At 44.2% G+C, this 5078-nt stretch overlaps 1 long non-coding RNA gene across 1 annotated transcript; it reads left to right on the forward strand.

Annotated features, from left to right (window-relative positions):
• The first annotated feature begins 2688 nt into the window (after positions 1-2688).
• LOC106984818 (uncharacterized) lies at positions 2689-4573 on the forward strand. The gene is made up of 3 exons (XR_008292208.1): positions 2689-2746; positions 3071-3177; positions 3628-4573. It is a non-coding gene; the product is annotated as an uncharacterized LOC106984818 (long non-coding RNA).
• Positions 4574-5078: the final 505 nt, after the last annotated feature.

The raw sequence follows: 5078 nt of genomic DNA on the forward strand, positions 1-5078 counted from the left end.
TCAGAGCCTGGAGCCTGTTTCAGATTCTGTGTCTCCCTCTCTCTCTGACCCTCCCCCGTTCATGCTCTGTCTCTCTCTGTCTCAAAAATAAAATAAACGTTAAAAAAAAAAAACAAACTATAGGCTCCTTATATGTTTGGCACCTGCATTAGGAATTGTGTACAAATTCTTCATAATGTCTGTGCATTGACCCTCAGAACAACCAATAAAATCTCAATTATGGGAGTGCCTGTGTGGCTCAGTCGGTTGAGCACAAATAAAAAAATAAATAAAAATTTAAAAATTCTCAATTACGAAAGGAAAAAAGGATCTGAACGGACACCCAGGCACCACACCAAGCAAGGCATACAGGTGGCCAAAGAAAGCATGCGAAAAGCTTCTCAACATCAGCTGTTGTTAAAGGTACTGCAGATTAAAACAACAATGAGATCCCACTACACACCCGTTAGAATAGCTCCAAGTCTGGAAAACTGGCAGGCCCACATCCTAGCGAGAATGAGGAACTCTCGTTCCTTGTTGACGGGGATGCGAACTTGGGTATAGCTGTTTTGAGAGACAGTGTGGTGGTTTCTTTCAGAGCTAAACGTACTTTGACCATGCAGTCCAACAATCTCGCTGCCAATTTACCCAAGTGAGTTGACAACTCACCACACAAAAACCCGTACACGAATGTTTATAGCGTCTTTATTCATAGTCACTAAAACTTGGGAGCAACCAATGCATCCTTTAAGATAAATATACAAACTATATTATATCCGGACAATGCATAAAAAGCAATGAGCTACCAAGCCATGAAAAGGCATGGTGGAAACTTAAATGCATATCGCTAAGTGAAAGAAGTCAGTCTGAAAAGGTTACATTCAGGCATGCCTCGACAAGCCCATATCAGATGGCAAACTTAGTTGATAAATGTTGTGCGTGTTCTGACGGCTCCCTCTCTCTCTCTGAGACACAATATTGAAATCAGGCCAAGTAATTCCCCTACAGTGGCCTCTAAGTGTTCAAGTGAAAGGCAGAGTCACACGTCTCTCACTGTACATCAAAAGCTAGAAATGATCAAGCTCAGTGAGGAAGGCTTGCCGAAAGCTGAGACAGGCCAAAACCAAAATCAAGAGTCGAACGCTCAACTGACTGAGCCACCCAGGTGCCCCCGGAATTGAACACTTATTTCAGTGAGTGGATGGGAGTTGATGGGAGCTAGGTTTCTCAGCGTTGGAGTAGAAAGTTACAGACAAGCAAGGGGCAGAGGCTGGATATATATATATATATGTATATATATATATATACATATATATATATATATATAAAATCTACATTATAAGATATACATATGATATATATAACTGTATCTTTATAGAGGTCTCTCTCTATTTCTATATGTGTGTGTGTGTATGTGAGATACATATAGCCTGTGTCAGAATCCCCCCCTTTTTTTTAAAATTTATTTGAGAGAGAGAGAGAGAGACAGACAGAGACAGAGTGCGAGTGGGGGAGAGGCAGAGAGAGAGGGAGACACAGAATCCGAAGCAGGCTCCAGGCTCTGAGCTGTCAGCACAGAGACTGCCATGGGGCTTGAACTCGTGAACCATGAGATCATGACCTGAGCTCAAGTTGGACGCTTAACTGACTGAGCCACCCCGGCGGCCCCAGAATCCCCTTCTTTTTTTTAAGGCTGAATAATATTCCATTCCATTCCATTCATCTGTTGATGGACATTTGATTTATTTCTGCCTTTTGAGTGTGAATAATGCTGCTGTGAACTTTAGTCATTTTAATTTTTAATTTTTATTTTAATTTTTTTAGAGAGAGAGAGAGAGTACAAGCTGAGAAGAGGGGCAGAGGAAGAGAGAAAGGATCTTAGCAGGTTCCACACTCAACACAGAGCCCAACGTGAGGCTTGATCCCATGACCCTGGAATCATGACCTGAGCGGGAACCAACAGCCAGATGCTTCATTAACTCAGTCACCAAGGAGCCCCTAAACATTTTTAAATTGACAAATGTGGGGTACAAGGTAGAGAAATGTAGGATGCAGTATGTGGACGTTAGTGGGACAGGAGCTACTTGAATCCCCATGTAGAGAGAGGGCATTTCAGGCCAGACTGCACCAGTAATTTGGCAGAGAACTTGGCCCCTGACTCCCATGGCTGACAGAGACTTGGATTCCCGGTGAGTGAGCTGAAGGTCAGCTCTGGCTGGAACTTGTCCTTGTTAGCAGGGACTTGAAACGTGTTTCTCTCTGCATTTGAAGAGGCCGTGCAGAAATAGGGGTCTCCTAATTCTCGAGCTTTGGGGCATATGCCCTTCCTGCAGAAGTTGTGTGTCCACGACGGTGGCTTTGTGTCCAGTGGGTCCTTAGGAAATTTGCCAAGTGATTCACTGAATGACTGATGTGTTCACCGAGTTAGTGAGGAAAATGACACACCCTGGGGTGGGGGGCAGGGTATGAAGGTATGAATGTGTCAGATGGATTCCGTACTGGAGGAAGATTAGCTGATACCCAAGAGAAGAAAAAGAAGTATCTGATGGACCATACAGCATTCAGGGGACCCCTCTCCTAGTTACTGATATTTTCTATTTGCTACCAGCCTTCTTTGGAATGCCTTTTTGAGAAGGAGATGTCACATGTAGTTTTGATTCTTAGAACCTGACGGGGTCATAAGATGCCTTCTATGAGAACAAATACTGAGGTCTCCCCTGTAGGAAGCGTACAGAGAAGGATCTAACATTTATGGACTGGTTGCAAGGTGAGAGCCAATGGCTTGGTTCACAGGGACGGCTTTTTGCACTGGGTGTAGTTCAGGGGGAGGGTGGGGTGGGTGAAGTACCTTAGAAAGAAAAGTGAGAACATAAGTTTATGCACCCAATCTGATTTTTGAGAGAGCTTGGAGTTGGGCTTTGTTCTGGAGGCCAGGTGTGGCCTTGCCTCAGGGTGGGTGTGGCAAGGGTGGGCAGATGTGGATGGTTGTGGGAGGTACAGAGCTCAAGGGGCTCAGTGTGTTCTTTGGCTTGGCCCTTGGGTGAGTGACAAACGGATTGCAGAACATGTGCTCTCTCCCTCCTCTTGGCAGGTGGGTGTGTAGCCTGTGGGTTGGACCAATGTGGTCAAGAAAGTCCTGCAAATGGGCAGTCAGAGGCGATGGTGCCTCAGGGCCTGTTGGCAGCACCAGAGGCCAAGGTGAGTTGATAAACGTGAGGAATTTGCATACCAACGAGGCCAGGAGCATCACCAACTAGTTGGAAAGTATACTTTGGGAATGAAACGTTCATCAAGCCCAAATCCTTCCAGTTGTCAAGCAGTGGGAGAGTATCAGGAGAGACAGAGGAATGGCCTTTGCTCTTAATCAGTCTTGGTCATCTTATGATCCATAAGCCCCTCCCAGGAGCCCCAGCATTATTCCAGATAGATTCAGACTTTTCTTGACATCTAGGAATTGACCACATTGAATAGGCGTGTTCCACGTCTTATATCGATGGTTCGGAAATGCTAACAATCCCAGCCAACGTTGACGATCTAGTCACTTTTCTCTGTCCTTTCACTACTAGCCCAGTGCCACATACACTAAAAGCTGATGCCTGAACCGTCTTCTAAAAACGAATATCTGATTGTGTCTCTCTGCTCTTACAGCCTTTCATCAGCTTTCCCCGGCTCAGAAAATAAAGGCAAGTTCCTTGACATGGCTGGTGAGGTCTTGCCTGGTCTGGCCCCACCTCCTTCTCCAGCCTCACTGCCCAGCCGGGCCCCCTCGCCCTGTCTTTCAGGCTCTCATATTTGCCAAGCTCTCGTCTGCCACAGGGACATTGCACATGCTAGGTTTCCTGCCTGGAATGATCTTCCTCTTTGTATCTAGTTAATTCTTACTCACTGTGACTCAAAGGTCACTTGCTCAAGGAAGCTTTTTCTGATAGCTGTGACCAATTTGAATACCCCCATTATGGACTCTCAGGGAACCACGAGCACTTGCATTTAGAAACGATTGCAATTGTGTATTTATTTATGTATGTTTTCTATTGGTGTTTGTCTCTCTTCCAAACTGTTAGCTCTGTAAGGGCGGAAGCAATATTGCTTTTGCCCATCGTTGTATCTCAGTGCCTGTTATTCCCTCAACAAATATTTATCGAGCACCTGCAAACGTGACAGAAGCTGCTCTGGTGCTCGAGATGCTGGCATGAACAAAATGGAGGTCCCGCCCCCCATGGAGGGTGCTTTTTAGCACAGATTAGTCTACTAATATTAGCTTCATAAAATTCGTCAATAGTTACCATGTGCTAGGGCACTTGCTAAGTGCTTTTCATGAATTACCTCACTTAATCCCCTCAAAATCTGATTTTTACCTTTTTTAAATTCCTCTTCTTTCGGCTGTTAAAAATGGAAACTTGAGTCTCTCAAGCCCCTCATTTCACGGCATATTATTGCTAGCGACCTGCTGGACTCTTCCTCGGTTCACAGATTGATTTTCCTTTATCCCCTATTTCTGCTCCTGCAATGCACCCTTCTCTACCTGAAATAATTCTGGTGGATCTTTTTGTTTGAATGTATTTTTCAAAAATGAGGTTTGCCACTTTGATGCGTTTTTATTGACGTGTGATGAATTTTTAATTTACACAAAATTTGTATGTTATATATTTCTTTTCCCCATTGGCACTGCTCTTAAGATCTATCCATATTGTATCCATCTAATTCCCCAGTTCTAACTGCTGTCTAGTACACTGTAAAATGCATTTAATACACTGCACCCCTCCAGTTCTTAGAGATGAACAACCACATTTCCATCAACGTAATAAATGTGTGATTTACACAATGAACACACTCATACATTTCTCCTTAGGTATGTAGAGACAAAATTAAACACCTGATGAGCGGGAGAACAAGAAGTTTCATGCAGCTACAATTTCTCACACCTAGAATTGGTGTGAATAGCAAATATTAATGATAGAAAACAAACTGAGGGTTGATGGAGGGAGGTGGGTGGGGGGTGGGCTAAATGGGTGATGGGTATTGAAGAGGGCACTGGTGATGAGCACTGGGTGTTGTATGTAAGTGATGAATCACTGGGTTCTATTCCTAAAACCAATATT

This window comes from Acinonyx jubatus, chromosome D2 (genome assembly GCF_027475565.1).
Source record: "Acinonyx jubatus isolate Ajub_Pintada_27869175 chromosome D2, VMU_Ajub_asm_v1.0, whole genome shotgun sequence".
Classification (NCBI taxonomy): Eukaryota; Metazoa; Chordata; class Mammalia; order Carnivora; family Felidae; genus Acinonyx; species Acinonyx jubatus.